The 22081-nt window shown below is 35.6% G+C and overlaps 1 protein-coding gene across 3 annotated transcripts in view; it reads left to right on the top strand.

Annotated features, from left to right (window-relative positions):
- The window catches only part of LOC123948254 (BEN domain-containing protein 5), a 1602508-nt gene that overhangs the window by 282277 nt on the left and 1298150 nt on the right, over positions 1-22081 (top strand). The window lies entirely within an intron of this gene.

Consider the following 22081-nt stretch of genomic DNA (forward strand, 5'->3'; position numbering starts at 1 on the left):
TACGTTTGTTTCTTTACTATTTTGGGATCTCGTGTCTTCTAACAAACAGACCAAAATATACCCAGGACCTGTTCTGTCTACCTGTTTGCTTATATTCTTTCTTTTTTTCCTTTTTATTTCTTTTTTGGTTTCTGATCTCTTCTGATTTGTCTAGTGTCTATTTTGTTTGGGTTGTATTGGAGTTATTGATATTTTGTATTTTGTTTTCTTGTTCAACTGTTCTTTGGACAAAATGACAAGATGGAAAAATCCCCGGAGAAAAGAACAATTGGCAGTATTAACTGACTTAATAAATATGGATATTAGTAGAATGTCAGAGCTAGAATTCAGAATGATGATTTTAAAGATACTAGCTGGGCTTGAAAAAAGCATAGATGAAAATAGAGAATCCTTTTCTGGAGAAATTAAAAAAAACACTAAAATCTAATCAGGTCAAAATCAAGAAGGCTATTAATGAGATGTAATAAAAAGTGGAGGCTCTTACTGCTAGGATAAATGAGGCAGAGGAGAGATTCAGTGCTACAGAAGATAAAATTATGGAGAATAAAGAAACTGAGGAAAAGAGAGTTAAGCAACTCCTGGATCATGAGGGGAGGATTTGAGAGATCAGTGATACCATAACACGAAACAATGTTAGAATAATTGGGGTTCTGGAGAAAGAGGAAAGAGCATGTGAGAGAGGGGCAATAGGTGTATTTGAACAAATTATAGCTGAGAACATCTCTAATCTGGAGAAGAAGACAGGCATTCAAGTCTAGGAGGCACATTGAACCCTTTTCAAATTAAATTAAAATAGATCAACTCCCTGACATATAATAGTGAAGCTTGCAAATTCTAGAGACAGAAAATCCTGAAAGCAGCTTGGGAACTAGAGGTCCTTAACCTATAGAAGTAGAAACATAAGGCTGGCAGCAGACCTATCCACAGAAACCTGGCAGGCTAGAAAGGAATGGCATGATATATTCAGGGTGCCAAATGAGAAAAATATGCAGCCAAGAATACTTTATCCAGCAAGGCTTTGCTCAGAAATAGGAGATAAAGAACTTTCAGGACAAACAGAAACGAAGAGAATTTGTGATCATTAAACCAGCTATGAAAGAAATATTAAAGGGCATCCTTTAAGTGAAGAGAGCCCATAAGTAACAGACCAGAAAGGAACAGAGACAATATACAGAAACAGTGACTTTACAGATAATGTAATGGCACTAAATTCATCTTTCTGAATGTAAATAGGTGAAATGCTCAAATCTAAAGGCACAGGGTATCAAGTTGGATAAAAAAGCAAGACCCACCAATATACTATCTAGAAGAGACTCACTTATGAAAGAAATTGAGGAAGACAGAATGAAATGGAAAAAACATTCCATGCTTCTGGATTGGAAGAACAAATATTAAAATGTATAGACATTTAGACATGCTCTCCAGAGCAATATATGCATTCAGTACAATCCCTATCAAAATACCATTGACATTTTTCACAGAGCTGGAAAAAATAATCCTATAACCTGTATGGAACCAGAAAAGACCCTGAATAGCCAAAGGAATGTTGAAAAAGAAAACCATAAAGCATTTTTAATCTTTGAAATAGAATGACTGAAAATTTCACCCAATCTTCAGATCCCTATTTTTAAAACATTAATTATTCATCATGTATTCAATGTTTAATTGCTGGTTAATAGCTCCTAATATATTTCAAGGAAAGCATGTTTGTTTGGAGAATCAATTCCTGTATATCAAGATGAAAATATGTTCCTCAACCTTAGGAGTCAGAGTATAAAACTCTTCATTTCTTGAGCCACAGAAGCTTATGGTTGTAAGCAAGCACTGTTTTAAGTTTCATATGACCTTGTAGCTTATGTAATTTCAGATTCTTCTTTAAGAAAAATTTTCCAAAGCTATAAATGTAAGGGGTGCCTATGTGGCTCAGTTTGTTGAGTGTCTGACTCTTGAATTTTGATTAGGATCATGATCTCAGAGTTGTGAGATCAGACCTGAGTGTGAGCTATGCCCTTAGTGTGGAGTCTGCTTGGGATTCTCTCTCTCCCTCTGCCCTTCCCCTTGCTCACCCTCTCTCCCTCTCTCTGTCTCTCTCTCTCAAAATATATAAATAATAAGATTTTTTAAAAATATATTAAAATTTGTTAATATAAAATTATATCACAATAAACTACTGGCATCTGGGGATTCAGGCCATCTTATGCTGAAAGCTCTTTAGGCTGCTTACAAGGAATGCTTCAAAGAAGTACAGCCTTGCTTTCTTTTCCTATCATAAATGCCTGCAATTCCTGCATGTTAAAGCTTAAGCTTCATTTGCTTCTCAGCAAATTCATCTCTACTCAGAAGGAAACTTTGGTTAAGTTGTCATTCAACTCATACTTCAAGTTTTGTACTGATGATAAATTCACATTTAAGCTGGCTTTACTGTTCTTTAATGAAAAAAATTTATTACAGTTTTTCATAAATGTTACTGGTTTGCGCTTTCTTGCCCATGAAAGTTTTTTTTTTTCATTTTTTTAAAAAAAATTATTATTACAGAGGGCACATATTGCATGGAGCACTGGGTGTGGTGCATAAACAATGAATTTTGGAACACTGAAAATAAATAAAATAACATGGAAAAAAATATTTTTAGTAACATATATTATTTGCCCCAGGGGTACAGGTCTGTGAATCATCAGGCTTACACATTTCACAGCACTCACCATCACCCATACCCTTCCCAGTGTCCATAACTCAACAACCCTATCGCTACCCACCCCCCCCACCCACCAGCAACCCTCAGTTTGTTTTGTGAAATTAAGAGTCTCTTATGGTTTGTCTCTCTCCTGATCCCATCTTGTTTCATTTTTTCTTTCCCTACCCCCCACACCCTCTCACCTCTCAAATTCCTCATATCAGAGAGATCATACAATTGTCTTTCTCTGATTGACATCTTTCCCTCAGCATAATACCCTCTAGTTTCATCCACATCATTGCAAATGGCAAGATTTCATTTCTGTTGATGGCTATATAGTCTTCCATTGTGTGTGTGTGTGTGTGTGTGTGTGTGTGTGTGTATCATGTCTTCTTTATCCATTCATCTGTTGATGGACATCTTGGTTCTTTCTATAGTTTGGCTATTGTGGACATTGCTGCTATAAACATTCAGGTGCACATACCCCTCGGATCACTACATTTGTATCTTTAGGGTAAATACCTAGTAGTGTGATTGTTGGGTCATAGGGTAGCTCTATTTTCAACTTTTTGAGGAACCTCTATACTGTTTTCCAGAGTGGCTGCACCAGCTTGCATTCCCACCAACAGTGTAGGAGGGTTCCCCTTTCTCCTCATCCTTGCCAACATCTGTCATTTCCTGACTTGTTAATTTTAACTGTTCTAATTGCTTTGAGGTGGTATCTCATTGTGGGTTCTTTATCTAGATTTTGGATACTAGCCCTTTATCTGACATGTCATTTGCTAATATCTTCTCCCATTCTGTCAGTTGTCTTTTGGTTTTGTTGACTGTTTCCTTTGCTGTGCAAAAGCTTTTGATCTTGATGAAGTCCCAATAGTTCACTTTTGCCCTTGCTTTCCTTGCCTATGGCGCTGTCTCTAGGAAGAAGTTGCTGTAGCTGAGGTCAGATAGGTTGCTGCCTTTGTTCTTCTCAAGGATTTTGATGGATTCCTGTCTCACATTGAGGTCTTTCATCCTTCCCATGAAAGTTAATGAAACATTTAAATAAAATTGTCAAATGGGGAAGAAGGCTTTCTCCCTTAACAAACACCCGTGAATTCTGTGTAATATACTCTTTCTTTTCATTGCTTCATGAATCCCCATCAATTCTTGCTTGACCTATTGCAATATATTCCAGTGTATTATCACTGTTTCTGTCAAGCTTTATCCAAGACCCTCATTTTCTCTTTATACTACCCTAGATTTCACAAAATCAAAATTTTTTACTACTTCTTTTTCTTAAAATCCTCCGAAGACCCCCATTTCCTTACACTAATCTTACCTCTTCAACCATATGTCCTAGCACTCCTTACATTATTAGACCTTGGTCATATTGACAATTCCCTGGCCTTACCTTCCTATCTCATTGCTCTGTGCTCTTCCACATAATGTTCCTTCTCCTTTCTCCCATTTGACATCTTGAAGGCTCCTATTCCTCCTTCATATATAACTCAAGTGTCACTTCTTTTGACCATTTGCCAGCCTTGCAACCTCAAGTAGGGTTAGGTGTTTCACTTCCATGTCCCTATAATAGTTTTTGCATATTTAGAGTATGATTCTTAATCTGTTTTATAGTAACTGTTTTTTGTTAGTTGCCATCATTTTATTGGTATCCTCTTTTATTCCAGCTCACTACTTCTGTTCACCAGGAAGTGTTCTTACCCTTCTGCCTGTATCATCTCATTTAATTGTTACAATATCTTTATTGGTTTACAGTTGGAACATTCGAGATACAGTCTTTAGTCTTAAGGACACACAGCTATTGCTATTAAGGAATAGAGCTGTGAATACAGGCAGTCCCATTCCAGAGTCTGTGCTTCTAATCACTGTTCTATACTAACAGACTGGAATTTCTAGTGAATAGCAGAATCCCTGCTACATAGTAAGTGCTTAATAAATACTTGGTGATTGAAACAAAGGGACACAAGATTTCTTTAGCTTTTTTTTTTTTTTTTTTTTTTTTTTTTTGGTAGCCAAAATGTATTACCACATTGTTGTATCTGTATATACTTATTGCTGGAGTCAGCATATCTCTTGGTTTTGTCCTTACAGTGGGTGTGTTTTTCAGGATATTCATCCAATCACTATGAATTTTTCATTTTTTCAAGTTTTTTCTTACTTTTAGCTTTTGTTGGGAAAAGAGCTAATTATGATTCTACATTGTTTGTTATTTAGACTCTGCAGTATAATAGTAATATGACTACAGTGATTTCTGTCCAGTTGTCTTCCTAGACTTTTGACCTGGCAAACACATAAGTTTAAAAGCCTCTTTATTAAACTGGTGGGCCAAGCCACAGCAGCTTCTTGCAAGACATGTCTGTAAGGGCAAGGAAAACAAAAGCAAAAATGAACTATTGGGACTTCATCAAAACAAAGAGCTTCTGCATGGCAATGGAAACAGCAATACTAAAATTCAACCTACAGAATGGAGTAAGATATTTGCAAATGACATAACAGAGAATAGGCTGGTCTCCAAGATCTATGAGGAACTTATCAAACTCAGTGCCCAAAAAACAAATAATCCAGTCATGAAATGGGAGGAGGACATGAACAAAAACTTCTCTAAAAACATACAAATATCCAACAGACACATGAAAAAAATGCTCCACTTGGCATCAGGGAAAAAATTTCAAAACCACAATGAGATACCACCTTACACCAGTTGAATGACTAAAATGAACAAGACAGGGAGCAAATATTGGCAAGGATGTGGAGAAAGGGGAACACTTTTACACTGTTGTTCGGAATGCAAGCTTGTATAGCCACTCTGGAACACAGTATGAGGTTCCTTTAAAAGTCGAAAATATAGCTACCCTATGACCCAGCAATTGCACTACTGGATATTTACCCCAAAGATACAGATGTAGTGATCCAAACGGCCACCTCACCCCAATGTTCATAGCAGCGCTGTCCACAGTAGCCAAACTGTGGAAGGAGCTGACATGTCCTTCAACAGATGAATGGATTAATAAGATTTAGTTCATATATACAATGGAATATTACTCATCAGAAAGGATGAATACCTACCATTTACATTGGCATGGATGGAACTAGAGGGTATTACGCTAAGTGAAAAAAGTCAGTAAGAGAAAGACAGTTATCATATGGTTTCACTCATATGGGGAATATAAGAATTAGTGCAGAGGATGATAGTAGAAGGGAGGGAAAACTGAAAGGGAAGAAATCAGAGAGGGAGACAAACCATGAGAGACTCTTTACTCTAGGAAACAAACTGAGGATTGTGGAAGGGAAGGTGGGTGGGGGTATGGGGTAACTCGGTGATGGACATTAAGGAGGGCACATGATGTGATGAGCACTGGGTGTTATACATGACTAATGGATACTGCATCAAAAACCAATGAAGTATTATATGTTGGCTAATTGAACTTAAAGAAAATTTTAAAATAAAGGAAAAAATAGACTGGTGGTCCAAGATCACAAACATGTTCCCAAGAAGTGAATTTACCCAGAAAAGGGAGATTAACTCCTTGAGGGAAGCAGGCACCATTTGGAAAATTGCCCTATCCAGATCTCTGAATGATATCCAGAAATACATTTCTCTCACATGAATGATCACTTTATTTTCTGAGAGGATCTTCCCCTTCCAACTAGTTAAATAAGTGTGGTTACTTTTCTGTAGCAGGTGAAATTTTAGAAATTAATAGACTGGACAGGATGGGAAAGTCATATGACCTTTGCTAATTTTCCAGTGTAATGAAATTATTTTTCCTCTATTTTCAAGGGCTCCTCTTCTTTCTTTCTAGTGGTACTAGAATGATTTGGGGTTCATTTGTTCAGAGAATCACAGAACAGAACGAGGCTGCAGAGGGTCAGTTTTAGGGACCCTGAATCTCAAGTCACCAGATCCAGTGGGCATTATATTTTATTTTTTAATTAAAAAAATGTTTTTTGAGAGTGAGAGTGCACATGAGTTGGGGGAGGGCAGAGGGAAAGAAAGAGAGAATTTTAAGCTGGCTACTTGCTCAGTGCAGTGTGACATGTGAGTCTCAATCTCAGGAACCTGAGATCATGACCTGAGTCCACATCCAGAGTCAGACCATAAGGGGCGCCTGGGTGGCTCAGTGATTAAGCTGCCTTTGGCTCAAGTTATGATCCCAAGGTCCTGGGATCAAGCCTTGCATCAGGCACCCTGCTCAATGGAGAGCCTGCTCTCCCACTCACTTTACCTGCCAATCTGCCTACTTGTGCGCTCTCTCTCTCTCTCTCTCTGTCAAATAAATAAAATCTTAAAAAAAAAAAGTGAGAGAGGTTTAACTGACTGCTCTATCTAGGCATCCTACAGTGGGCATTTTAATTCAGAATATACTTACACATTGATTCTTGTCTTCTTCCTTGATAATTCAGATAGTTTTCAGTTTAAAATGCCTTGTATAAAATAAAAATTCTGAAAGAAAAAACTGAGAAAACAGAGTCCTTTAGATAGCTGAGAAATACAATTTTCCATATAGTTTTTTTTTTCTTTTTTTGAGAAAAATGAAAGCTTACATGTTTCTCTGTAAGGAGAAATTTTGTGGGGGAAGGGATTGGAGAACTCCCTTATTTTATATTCCTGGAAATAAGAAAATACAGCCAAAATAAATAGAAAAATAAGTACCTCATTATTCTGGAAAATAAAGTAAAATGTATATCAAAGAAAATAAACCAACATCTTAGGGCCAAGTATAAATGTTATTTAAGTTGAATGACTTCTCATGATAACTTTTAGTGGAGAAATGCAGAAAAATAAAATAAACTTCACAGTTTTAAATATCCATTTTTGGAGATTTTTATGGCTTTTGTTTTCCACTAGCTTATGTCTCTATTATAGATATAATAATAACTCACTTTTGCACGGCATCTTATGATTTCCTCTGGGAATTTCTCCATCATAGTCCTCGATGCTGGGATTGAAATGATCCACTTGTGTGATTCATGCTCCAGCTTGATTATAAGCTCCATGAAGACAAGTACTTACTTATTCATGTTTGTATTTCCAGTTCCCAACATGAGTTCTGGTTTGAAATAGACCTTCAAAATGTTGCTGCAATAACTGCCATTTATATTACTTAACAACTTTGGGAATTTGCTCTTACTTAGACATTTATTCCACAGATATTTATTGAGTACTGAGTTTGGGCTAGATAGTGGTACCGAGGGTATAGCAGTAAGCAAACAGAAAAATATTTCTGAGCTTACATTTTTACCAGAGGGGACAAAAATAAATAATAGTCACAAAAAATAAGTAACTTTTATGGTATTATTGAATATGATGATACTGTGACACTGTGAGAAAATTTAGAGTAGGTGAGATGAATCAGGAATGTGGTAAAATATTAAATATGGTGGTTATGGGGTGCCTAGGTGGCTCAGTGGGTTAAAGCCTCTGCCTTTGCCTTGAGTCCCAGGGTCCTGGGATCGAGCCCCACATCGGGCTCTCTGCTCGGCAGGGATCCTGCCTCCGCCTCTCTCTGTGCCTGCCTCTCTGCCTACTTGTGATTTCTGTCTGTCAAATAAATGCAATCTTTAAAAAAAAATATGGTGGTCATGTTGGCCTCTGAAGAAAGGAGATTTGAGCAATAACTTGAGTGATGTTAGAGTCATCCATGTGAAATTGTGGGAAAAGAGAACTTTAGAAAGAAGGTATAGCCACTGACAATGCCTTAAAACTGAATGTGCCTGACAAATAAGAGGAATAGTAAGAAGGTCAAGTGGTATTAGAACAATAGGAGAGAAGACCAGTCAGTTGAAAGGGATGTAGATGACATAGATTATTTATTTATTTATTTATTTATTTATTTATAAAGAGAGAGAGGGAGGGAGATGATGTGAGCAAAAGGGTGGCAGAGGGTGAGGATCCTCAAGCAGACTCCCAGCCGAGATTGGAGCATGATGGAGGATAGGGGAGTCTCGATCCCAGTACCCAGAGATATTGACTAGAGCTGAAAATAAGAGTCAGATGCTTAATTGACTGAGCCACTCAGGCCCTCCTCATGTGGAATCTTTCAGAAGCTTCAGGTTTACTCAAATAGATGCTAAACCTCTTCAGGTTTTGAACATGATCTCTTTTATGCTTTGGGAAGATTACTTTGGCTGTTGTGTTGAAAATAGATGGTTGGGGAGCAGACAAAGAGACCAGTTACAAACAATTCAATTGGGAGAATATAGTGGCTGGGATCAAAGTGATACCTGTGTAAGTAAAGCAAAGTGTTTGGATTATAGATATACTTGAAAGGATTCTTTGATGGATATTTTTAGTTATTAAGTATGATATTAAGACTTAAAGGTGACTCCAATACTTTTGGGCTTAAGCATTTGCTATGTAATTTATGTATGTAATCTCATTTGGTAATAATACTACCAAGAATATATTCTATCTTTTATGGATAAGAAAACTGAGGTCAAGAGCAGTTAAATTTGCCCAGAGTTCAAAACTAGTAAGCACTGCTGCTCGGATTCTAATGTATTTCTGTCTAAGCCTAAGGCTTTTGACCTTTCAGTACTTAAGAGCATATAAGATGGTCTTCCTAAAAATTTTAACTGTCATCTTATGCTGTGGTTTTATGTTTTTAAATTCCCACATGTCGTCTTAATGAGTGACCTCTTCCCAAAATGAAACCTTAATATAAAAAGTAGTTCAATTCTGGATGGTTTTTGTTTTATTTACTTTGAGACTCACTTGTTGGTTGCATTTATACTGGGACTTGTTTTGTCTTCTTTTGGATTGCTCTTTTGTCATTATAAAATATCCTCCTTTGTCTCTAACAACTTTTGTCTTAACATTTATTTTTCTGATATTAGTATGGGTATTCCAGTTTTCTTTTGTTGTGTTTGGTGTGTTTATTTTCCTTCTTTCTCTCATCCTAGTTGTGAGGTTGTATCTAAAGTGTGTTCTGGGGTGCCCCAGTGGTTCAGATGGTTAAGTGTCTGCCTTCACTCAGGTCTTGGTCTCTGGGTTCTGGGATCAAGCCCTGTATCAGGCTGCTGGCTCAGCAGGGAGTCTGTTTCTCCCTCTCCTTCTCTCCCTGGCTCATGCTGTCTCTCTCTGTCTCAAAGAATAAATAAAAAAAATTCTTAAAAAAATAAAGTGCATCTCTTGCTGACATCATATGGTTGGTTCACTTAAAAAAAATCTATTCTGACATTTTTGGCCTAGTGTTTAAGCTTTATACATTTATTATAATTATTGAGAAGCAAAAATTATTTTTCTGCCACTTTCAATATGTTTTATACTTTCCCCATCTCTTCCTCCATTACTGCCTTCTTTGTGTTTAATAGATATTATCTAGTATACCATTTTATTCCTTTCTCACTGATTTTACTTTTTTTTTTTAAATTTTACTATACTTTAAACTTTCTTTCCTTAATTTCCCCGAGGATTAAAATGAACTTAATTTAATTAGTAACAGCATGATTCCAATTAATAGTAAGTTAATTTCAATAATATATAGTATACATATATTTATTGTTTTACAAGTTACATCTGGATAGATTATATATACTCTGTACAGATTTATAGTGAATACTTTATGTGGTTGCCTTTTATATCAGTAGAAGAAAAACATCTAGAGTTGTAAAATGTTTATACTGTCTTTTATTTTGTAGTTATTTTTACTGATGCTCTTTAATTTCTTCATGTGGATTTCAGTTATGCTGTAGTGTTTTTTTATTTAGCTATAAATACTATTTAGCTATAAATAGTATTCCTTTTTTTTTAAGATTTTATTTATTTATTTGACAGAGAGAGAGATCACAAGTAGGCAAAGAGGCAGGCAGAGAGAGAGGAGGAAGCAGGCTCCCCGCGGAGCAGAGAGCCCGACGCGGGGCTACATCACAGGACCCTGAGATCATGACCTGAGCCGAAGGCAGCGGCTTAATCCACTGAGCCACCCAGGCGCCCCTAAATAGTATTTCTTATAGAGCAGATTTTAAATCTGATAATGTCTTAACTTTGTCATTATAAAGAGTATTTTTTGCTGGCTATCATATTCTTGTTTGACAATGTTTTCTTTCAGCACTCTGTGTTATTCCACTGCCTTCTGACCTCCATTATTCATGATGATAAATCTACTGTTAATCTTATTGTGGCCTCCTTGTAAGTGATGAGTTGCTTCTGTGTTGCTGAGTTAAAGATTCTTTTTCTCTTTGGCTTTTGACAGTTTATGATATGTCTAAGTGTGGATCACTCTTTTTTCACAGGTGGAAAAAGAAAGTATTAAATCTATTAAAAAATTATGAAATTTTAGGCCACTTGTGTCTTGTTGTCTCTGGCTTTTTATTCCCATCTAAAAATATCTGCTTTTTATTGAGATACTTAATCTATTCATATATCTGTTCCATTTAATGTAATTATTGATATGTTGGGCTTAAATGAACTATCTTGTTATTTTGTTATTGCCCCTTGTGTTTCTATTACTTTGTAACTGTTCTACTGAATTCATTATAAAAAAAACTTTTTCTTTGGATTCTTAGTAAAACTACATATTAATTTTAATGGTTGCTCTAAAACAATATTCACTCATAATTTATTAAACTTTCAAATTTATTAAACTTTTAAAATATTTTGTTTAAAATTTAATTTTTTAATTTTAGGTATTTGTTACAACTGATTAACTTACATTGACACATCATAATCACCCAAAGTCCATAGTTTACATTAGGGTTCACTCTCGGTATTGTATATTCTGTTGTTTTGGATAAATATATAACTATATGTTTCCATCATCATAGTCATACAAAGTATTTTCACTGTCCTATATATTCTCTGTTCCCTGTTATTAATTTCTCTTCTTTCCAATCTCTGAATCCATAACTTTGCCTTTTCCAGGATATCATATGGTTGGAATCATACATTTATGGCTTTTTCAGATGGGTAACTTTTGCTTATTAGTATTTAATTTTTTTCATGTCTTTTACATGTGTTAATAACTTATCAAACCCTTTTTAGGGTCCTTTTTTTACCACTTCAAATTTAATACTTCACACTTGGTACCTTGAACTTGTAATTACTACTTCCTTTTTTTCTCACAGTTCTTCCTACTTCCTACTTTCTATCTCACAAATTTGTAGTTACTTTACATCAGTCTAATTCTATTTATCATTTCAATTATTGTTGCTATTTTGCCATATATTTTGCTTCTCTGTGCTTTGTAAACTGGCTTTACCACTTTTAAAAGTTTGAACAATTACCTTGTAAGAAAATTATGAGACAAATAAAAGCAGTCTTTTAAATTTATACACTTATTTGGAATTTTTTAAAAACAATTTTATTTATTTATTTGATAGAGGGTGAGACAGCGAGAGCAGGAATGCAAGCAAAGGGAATAGGAGAGGGAGAAGCAGACTTCCCACCAAGTGGGGAGCCTGATGCAGGACTGGATCCCAGGACCCTGGGATGACACTTAATCACTGGGCCACCCAGGTGCCCACTTACTTGGTACTTTTAATGGTGCTTTATTCTTCCTGGTATTAGCTCTATCTAATATAATTCCCTCCCATATAGTACAGGTCTGTTGGTAATGAATTCCCTCATTTTTTGTTAATCCAAGAATGTTTTATTTTACACTCATTTTTAAATATGTTTCCAGTGGATATTGAATTCTGGGTTGAGATTTTTTTTCTTTCATCATTTAGAGATGTTCTTTCTTAGAAGATATATGGTTATTCTTAGAAGTCAATGGTTATTCTTGGTGTCCTTCACATTTCTATTTTATGACTTTTCTTCTGGCTGCTTTTAAGATTTTCTGTTTCATTTTGGTTTGTATCAATTTGACTATTATGTACTTAGATTGAGTTTTCTTTCTATTTATTGTGAATAAGGTTTCTTGATATTCTAAGATATCTAAGTTATTTTTCAATTTATGTTGGAGAAATTTTTGGCATTATTAAAAACAATTTTCTCATCTATCTGCTCATTCTCTTTTCAGACTCATTTACATGTGTTGTAGACCACTTATTATTCCATAAGATTCTAGGCCTCAGTTAATTTTTCTTCTATTTTCTTCCAGTTCTTCAGATCACATGATATTTTAATTGATTTATCTTCAAGTTCATTGACTGTTCATCATCTATAATCTAATATTAAGTCCATCTACTTAATTTTTTATTTCAAGTATTGTTCTTTTTACTTAAAGAATTTTTGAGTGGTTTTTATAGGCATTTCTATTTCTTTAGAAATTCCATATTTCTTAAATATGAAAAGTATGTTTTTAAAAATTCTATTAACATATTTTTGTTCTTTGATAATATTTATAACAATTGATTTAAAGGGGTTTTCTTCTGCTAAGTAGTACGACTGATGTCAGTGTGGATTTATATCATTTCCCTTCACCCTTTTGATTATGGGTGATATTTATTTTTGAGTATCTCATAACTTTTGACTGTACAATGGACAAAATGGAAGATACATGCTAGAGAGTGGATTCTGTTATCTTTTTGAGTGTATTAGTGTGTATTTTAGAAGGCAGTTCATATTATCTTTTAGAGTCTATTAATGTTTATTATAGAAGGCAGTTCATTTCCTTATCAATTCAAGACTGATTTCCTTAAACTTCTATATGCATTGCTTTAAGTTTTATTGATGTAGATCTGATGGAAGACTTAGGTACTTCCAAACTATTCTAACTTGGCTGCAAACTTTGTCTCCTGTGGAGATTTTATTAGGGCTTGGTTTCCAGATTTATTAGGGAAAATACGGAATAATTCATCCTCACTACATGGTTTTATTGCTAAGGGATGACCCTACTGGTATCTCAACTGGATCTTATGCCTGTATTCCACACACTACTAGCATAGTTTCGTATCTAGCATATCTGTTTTGTTTTCAACATTGTAGTATAATCAATTTGATAAAACTAATGTAGTTTCACTTTCTGCATGTGCCTGCCTAGCTTTGAGCCATAGACTTACAGGAAATGATCTCAGAGTTTTCTGGCATACCCATTCAACAGCACCACCACCACCATCTGTAGTTTCCTCCTGTCTGATGACCTACTCCACAGATTTCACCTCCTTCAACATATTATTGTGGGAGTTCATCTTGTGAATGTCTCTTTTCTCAGGGATTGCTGTATAATGTTGCTTATTTTCTTATGTCTGGAAAGAGTTGTTTCATATATTTTACCTGCTTTATAATTCTTTACAATGGGGCTAATCTCTTAATGGTTACTCCAACATGGCTGAACCAAAAGGAGAGATTTTTTTTTTGTCAAATACTTTTTCTGCTTTTATTAGATACAATATATTTTTTTTCTCATTTTGTTAAAATGCATATTTAGATTGCTGAATTTTTTAGTTGCTTGTGTTCTTATAAGAAATTATGTATTTCAAAGAGGGGGCAAGATGGTGGAGCAGTAGGGAACCCTATTTCAACCAGTCCTCTGAATTGAAATGGATATCTACCAGAGCATTCTGAACACCCAAGAAATCAGCCTTAAATGTAAGATTATATACTACTAGATCTCCTTGGGGGCAGTCAGAGGTATAAAAGACAAACAGGGATTGTGCAGAAAGATATTGTAGAATAAACAGAAGGGGGAGAGAGCCACTAGAATGAGCCATTGGAAATTAATATCCCAATGTCAAAATGCCCTGTGCTTGGGGACAAGCAATAGCTTGGAGACCAGTGGCTGCAAGACAGGAAGGGACTCACAACAGCTCTCAAAACAGAACAAAGGGGCTTAAGGGACAATTGCTGGGACCCAGTGGCCACAGTCATGGACCAAAGTCCATGGTCCCAGGACTGGCAAACACCAGGCTAGGCTTTCCCAGACTGGTATCACTCACGTTTTTGGTGGCACGGGGGTAGAGAGACAAGCAGGGGCCTCGGTCAACCACTGAGAGGGTCACTGGAGGTGTGCACTGCCTGTGAGAGGCTGTGGAATTCAACAGGGCTTGCAGAGAGGGAGATTCTGTGTTCTGGAGGATTCAGAAAGTCTGTGCCTTCTCTCTGAGGCGGAGGTCTGGGTGCAAACAGTTTATTTTGCTCTGCTCCTCTGAAAAGGCATGAAAAGCCACCAGAGAACAAAAGCCTCCAGAGAACAAAAAAACCGGTTTTGACTGAGCCCAGCCCCTTGACAGGGCAGAACAACTCTACCCAAGCAGCATAGACTGAAAAACAACATGACAGGCCCCTCCCCAGAAGACAAGCTAAAAGAACAAGAGGACATCAACCACAAGGTCCCCATAAAACTGTAAAACCCCAGCACCAGGGGAAAACAGTATATTAAGTTCCTGGTATTGCCTCACAGCATAGATACATACTTTTCTCATAGATACAACTTTTCTCTCTGTCTTTTTTTTTTTTAATTATTTCTCATAATTCTTTTCTTTTCTTTTTTTTTTTTACCTACTTGTCATTTCAACTAGATGTTTAATGTAACATATTCCATAGTAACTTTTTTTTAAAGATTTTTAAAATTATTTATTTATTTGACAGACAGAGATCACAAGTAGGAAGAGAGGCAGGCAGAGAGAGAGAGAGAGGAGAGGAGGAAGCAGGCTCCCTGCTGAGCAGAGAGCCCAATGCAGGGCTTCATCCCAGGACCCTGGGATCATGACCTGAGCTGAAAGCAGAGGCTTTAACCCACTGAGTCACCCAGGCACCCCTCCATAGTAACTTTTTAACTTTTTTTTTCTTACCTATACTTTCTTTTTCTTTTCTTTAAAAAAAATATATATATGTACATATAGATAGATAGATAGATATAGTTGTAGATGTAGATATAGATATAAGCTTCAGTGTAGTCCTTTCTTCCCTATTCAATACCATTTTTCTATATATACCAGTTTTAATTTCCCTGTGTCTCTGGAAAGTTGAGTTCTCTAACAAAGATAACAAGATATACCTGGGAAGACCTGAAATATCCTTCTTCACCCAAAGAGGGATTATTACCACCTTCCTGTCACTTCACTTTATTTGTTTGTTTGTTTATTTATTTATTTATTTATTTTCTTTTGTGGGTCTTCTTGTTTGTTTGCTTACTTTTGTTTTTGTGTTACTCATAGGGCTCATTTTGTTTTTTTTTTTTTTCTTTTTTCTTTTCCCTTCTTTCTTTTTGACCTTGACTTCCTATTACTCTGAAATTTCCTGGGTTCACCTTGCCTGGAAAATGACTGACATTTTCTGCTGAAATCCCCTCAACCACAGACAATGGAATGACAAAGAGGAATTCCCAACCAAAAAAACAAATGAACAAACAAGCCCAGAGACAATGGCCTCTCTAGCAGATCTAATGGATATGGATCCAAGCAATATGTCAGAAATAGACTTCAGGGTAGGGGTTATGAAGATAAATCAGGCTGGAGAAAACTATTAATGGCAACATAGTTTTGTTAAGGGCAGTGGTGAGAACAGATATGTCAGAACGTAAAAATGCTATCAATGAGATACAGTCTAATCTGGATACTCTGACAGAGTGAATTAGGCAGAAGAACGAATTAGTGATCTTGACCACAGAATGATAGAAGAGAAGGAGCAGGAGAAGCCAGGAACAAATCGCTTAAAAGTAGAATTAGAGGGAAAAAAACGATGCCATGAAATGTTCCTATGTCAGAATTCCTGGGATCCCTGAGGCAGTGGAGAGAGAGAGAGGACTAGAAGATAGATTTGACCAAATCGTAGCCAAGAACTTCCCTAATCTGGGGAATGAAACAAGTAGTCGTGTCCTAGAGGCAGAGAGGCCATCCCCACCCCCCAGACCAATGAGGGCAGATCAACCCCCAGACATGCAATAGTAAAACTTGGAAATCTTAGAACCAAGGAAAACATTTTAAGGGAAGGTAGGGGGAAGAGATGTCTTAAGTACAGAGGGAGGAACATTCAAAAAAGGTCAGACCTATCCACAGAGACATGGAAAGAGAGCAAGGGTTGGCAAGATATATTCAGGATACTAAATGAGAAGAATATGCAGCCAAGAATTTGACAAGGCTGTTGTCTGGAATGGATGGAGAGAGAAGGAGCTTCCAGAACCCGCAGACACTGAAAGAATATTTAACCACAAAGCCGGCCTTGCAAGAAATATTAAGGGGGGTTCTGTAAAAGGAGAAAGACCCCAGTGGTGATATAGAACAGAGATACACAGAGACAATCCATAGAAACAAGAACTTCACAGGCAAGATGATGACAACAAAATCTTATCTGTCAATAATCACTCTCAGTGTGAATAGCCTAAATGCTCCCATAAAATGGAATAGTGTTGAAAATTGGATAAAAAGACAGGATCCATCCATATGCTGTCTATTAGCATATTGAGAGACTCATATTTATCTTAAAGATACATCCAGCCTGAAAGTGAAGGGATGGAGAACAATTTTTCATGCTAATGGACCTCAAAAGAAAGCAGGGGTAGCAATCCTCATATCAGACAAATTAGATTTTAAGCTAAAGACTGTAGTTCAAGATATAGAAGGACACTATATCATTCTTAGAGGGTCTGTCCAACAAGAGGAATAACAATTATAAATATCTATATCCCCAATTTGGGAACAGCCAACTATATAAGCCAACTGTTAACCAAAAATAAAGAGACATATTGATAATAATGCACTTCTTACACTGTTGGTAGAAATGCAAATTGGTTCAGCCAGTTTGGAAAACAGTGTGGACATTCTTCAAAAAATTAAAAATAGAGGTACCCTATGACCCAGCAATTGTACTACTGGATTTTGGATACAGATGTAGTAAAAGAAGGACCTTAGGAACTCCAATATTCATAGCAGCAATGTGCACAATAGCCAAAATGTGGAACGTGCCATTATGCCCTTCAACAGATGAATGGATAAATAAGATGTGGTCCATATACCCAGTGGAATATTACTCAACTGTCAGAAAGGATGAATACCCATCTTTTGCATCAACATGGATGGAAGTGGAGGAGATTATGCTATGTGTAATAAGTTAAAAAGTGAAAGACAGTTATCATATGGTTCCACTTATTTGTGGAACATAATGAATAGCATGGAGGACATTAGGAGAAGAAAGGGAAAAATGAAGTGGGGAAATCGGAGGGGGATCTGAACCATGAGAGACTATGGATTCCAAGAAGCAAAGTTAGGGTTTTAGAAGGGAGGGTGGTGGGTGATGGGTGAGCCTGTTAATGGGTATTAAGGAGCTCATGGTTTGCATGGAGCACTGGGTGTTATATGCAAACAATGTATCATGCAACACTACATCAAAAACTAATGATGTACTGTATGGTGAGGAAGAAACAATAAAAAAAAATACAAAATTAACCAAAATAGGACACCTTAAAAAAAAAAGAAATTGTGTATTTCATGTATTTTTCCAATGTATTGCCACATATAGTTCTATATATATTTGTTGCTTTTTCCTTTTGCTTGTTTGATGTATATGTTTTGCAGTAGTATTCTCTTTTACTATTACTATTGAAATTCAGAAATGCTTAGTGCTTCATTAAGTTCGTAGTTTAAAGCACCAGGGTGAGACCTTGAAATAAAATATACCATAGCCACAGTCAATATTCAGTGTTTATTCATCTTTTCAATCAGGTTTTCATTCAAAAAGTACCATGTTATGTGTTGTAAAATAGAACAGATATTGCCATTTACTATATTTCAATCTCTATTCTTTTAAAATTATCATATTAATAATATAATTATTTTTAAAGTTTCTTATGATTAGATAATTGATTTCAGACATATATATAAATTAATGAAAATCTATATTTGTATATATATATGTATTTCTGTTTTTAATAGATTTAGCTACATCCCATAAATATTGTCATATATTTATTATATATCATTTAGTTCTAAATGCTATCAATATGGTATCAGTACATATGCAGTGTAGTATAAATTCCTTTTGAAATTTTTTTTTTCTTTTGAAATTTATTGAGACTATCTTTATGAACCAGCTTATGATCAATTCTGGTGAATGTATCATGTGCATTTGAAAAGAATACACACACACACACACAGTTCTTTAAATATCAAGTGTTTCATAATTAGAAGCAAGTAGGCTTTTAATCACATTTTCAATACTCTCAATTCTTTTTTACCGTTTTCTTAATTTTCTCAGTTGTGGTTTTGGTCTGTTGAAGTTTCTCAGTGTAATTCTGCATTTGTCTCTCTTCTATTTTGTTATATTTTACCTACATACTTTGGAGCTGTGTTAATAAATGTCCATAGCTCTAAGATTTTTTATATCTTCGTGATGGAATTATCCTTTTTTTCATCATGAAATACCCTTGTTCATTTCTAGTAATGTTTCTTGGTTTATAGACTACCTTGTCTATAAATCAAGAAATATAGCTACGTTAACTTTTTTCAGAGTGTTTTCCTGCTTTAACTTTTTCATTTTTTTATTATTCAGTCTTTCCATTGTCTTAAATGTAAAGTTGTATTTATAAAGAATATATAGTTAGCTTTTTATCCAGAATAAAAATTTTTTTTCTGTGCTATTTAGTCAGTTTGTATTTAGCACACTTACAGACATACTTATGTTTAAAATCTACATTTTATTTTTTGTTTTGTATTTGTCCTGTATTTTGAATTTCTATTTGTTTTCTTTTCTTGCTTTTCATATGAGTGGAAAGGACCAAATTATATAGAAGCACTGTTAGTTTATTTACAAATAACCATTTTCAAAAGGTCAAAAATTGGCACTTTGTTGAAATATTAGAGGTAATACAAAGAAAGGATTGTTCATGTATACACACAGAGAAGATATTTCTCACATTAATGGTGAAGGTGGTCAACAGGATAGTTATAGAAGATCAAGGTCCAGATGCTTATTATTACTTAAGAGAATAAACTTAGTGAAAACAAAGACTATATCTGATTTAGTATCTGTTTTATTTTACAACACATAACATGGTACTTTTTTGAGGAATAACTGATTGAATAGATGGATGAATGTATTGACTGTGGCTATTGTATATTCCAAAGACAGCACAATGGAGTCAGAAATCTTTATTTCAGGGTTTTTCCTGGTGCTTTAAATTATGAACTCAACAAAGCACTAATTATTTCTGAGTTTCAACTACTCATCCATGGGGTCATGGTTAGGCTTTAAGAAAATAAAGCATTTCAATTAATTATGAAACTAAAGGTTTTGACACAAATGGTGCCTTATTATTAGATAGCATCTATGACAGCAATTTTAAGATATATCATTATTTATCAAAACCCATTTATAGTGTTCCAGAATTAAAACCAAAATAAAAGTTTTCCTTTAAAGTTCAAATGCACATTAGTTTTTAATTGTTTAACCATTTCTGGTTCTAGTTCTAGTTCTGGTTCTTAAATATTTCTATTTAGATGGCAAAAAATAGTGTTTTTTTTCATCTTGTTTCTTTTATTTTTCTTTTATTTTAATTTTTAAGATTTTATTTATTTATTTGACAGACAGAGATCACAAGTAGGCAGAGAGGCAGGCAGGGAGAGAGGAGGAAGCAGGCTCTCCGTGGAGCAGAGAGCCCGACATGGGGCTCTATCCCAGGACCCTAGGATCGTGACCTGAGCAGAAGGCAGAGGCTTTAACCCACTGAGCCACACAGACACCCCAAAGATTTTTTTTATTGACAGACAGAGATCACAAGTAGGCAGAGAGGCAGAAGTAGGCTCCCTGCTGATCCTAATGCGGGCTTGATCCCTGGACCCTGGGATCATGACTTGAGCCAAAGGCAGAGGCTGTAACCCACTGAGCCACCTAGGCACCTCTCTTTCTTGTTTCTTTTAAGCATTATAACTGTTAGTATACTTTCAATTTATATTGTATCTCTGTTTTTTCAAGCATCTGTGTTATGTAGAAAAGCTGTTAGTCTAGAGATTTAGAGTCATATTGCTGGAATTCAAATCCCAACTTTGACTCTTACTTGCTTACATGTTATATGACTCTAGATAAGTTATTTCATATCTTTGTCCTTTGATGTTCTCATATGTAAAATGGGGATAGTAATGGTTTCTACCTCACATGGATTGTTGTTAGAATTGGATAGGTTAGTACACCTATCATTTTGGACAGTACGTGGAGTGTAGAAGTTCTCAGAAAATGTTTTCAACTGAAAATTAATATTCATAGTAGTTACCAAGAGATAAATATTCATATTTCTTTTTTAATATTCATATTTCTGTTAATATAATCCTCACTTTGTAGTTGAAAAAACAGAGCCTGCTTTCAGCCAGACTCCAAGTTAATGCTGGTCCCCAGACGCAGGGCACTCTTGTATTGGGGTATTACTTTCCAATCGATCACCTCTGGTGGCTCCCTCCCCCTTTTGTTTATCTTCGGATATCAGTCCAACATTCCCACTCTGCTTTACCTGCCACTGGCATCTTCTGCTCCTGTAGAGATCCAGACGTGTATAATTCTGATCTCAGGCTGAATTCATGGGTGATCGGAGTTCTTTGGTAGGCAATCAGCTCACTTTTGGGTACAGGTTGAAACGGCGCCTCCTCCTACTTCCCCGCCATCTTGACTCCCCGAAGAAACAGAGCCTGGATGAGGTTAACTGAATTTTCCAGTGATATTCAGTAAGGGGATAGAGGTAGAACTTGAGCCTAGATCTCTGATTGCAAGTTCAATGCCACTGTTCAATGAGTATTCTGCCCTGTAGGACATAGGGCTTTTTAAATATTTTTGCATGATAATTGAAAGAACCAAATTAATTGAGAATTCTTCTTGGGAATTCTGAAGACAATTGAAACTAGAAAAATTGAAATAAAAGTATTTGGTTTTAATTAGTTCATGTTTGTACTTTCCTATCAATGCATTTTTTTCCAATATGTATTCTTGGTTGGAGGTAATTGATTGTTTTGGCTCTGGAAGGAGGAATAAGTCTGGCTTCTCAGGCCAAATTTTGATGAAAGCAGATAAAATTACCCTAGGGTTAATTGATAAGGTTTGGGAGGGAAGATTGTCTTATTATCTTGGATTACTGCCTGATGAATCTTAGAGTTAGGCAGTCAAAGAATGGTACAGCTGAAAGGAACTTTTAAGATTAGGTAACTGAATATTCTCATTTAGTAGATGAAGCCCTTAGAGAGTAAGTAACTTATGTATTGTTGCACAGTGATTCAGATGAGCTAGAATTTAGGTCTACCGATTTCCAGGCTCATATTCTATCTTTGACAACACAACAGGTGCTCAGTAAAATAAGTAACATGCTAGTAGAACCAGTAAAAGAATTAATTGAAAACTTTGTTATATTTAAGGTTAAAGTTTAATTCTGAGTATTCATTTGGAGCTTATTTTAAAGCAGGATATTGCTATGCTCTTCAGGTGCAATTGAATAGTGATTTCTCAGTCAATTTCTGTGTTGCTGTCTATAGTCATCTTTATTCTTCTTCAGATGTTGATTATCTGGCTTGAGAATTCACCATATTCTTTGCTTCTGTTTTTTATCCTAC

The sequence above is a fragment of the Meles meles genome, chromosome 1 (assembly GCF_922984935.1).
Source record: "Meles meles chromosome 1, mMelMel3.1 paternal haplotype, whole genome shotgun sequence".
In the NCBI taxonomy this organism is placed as follows: Eukaryota; Metazoa; Chordata; class Mammalia; order Carnivora; family Mustelidae; genus Meles; species Meles meles.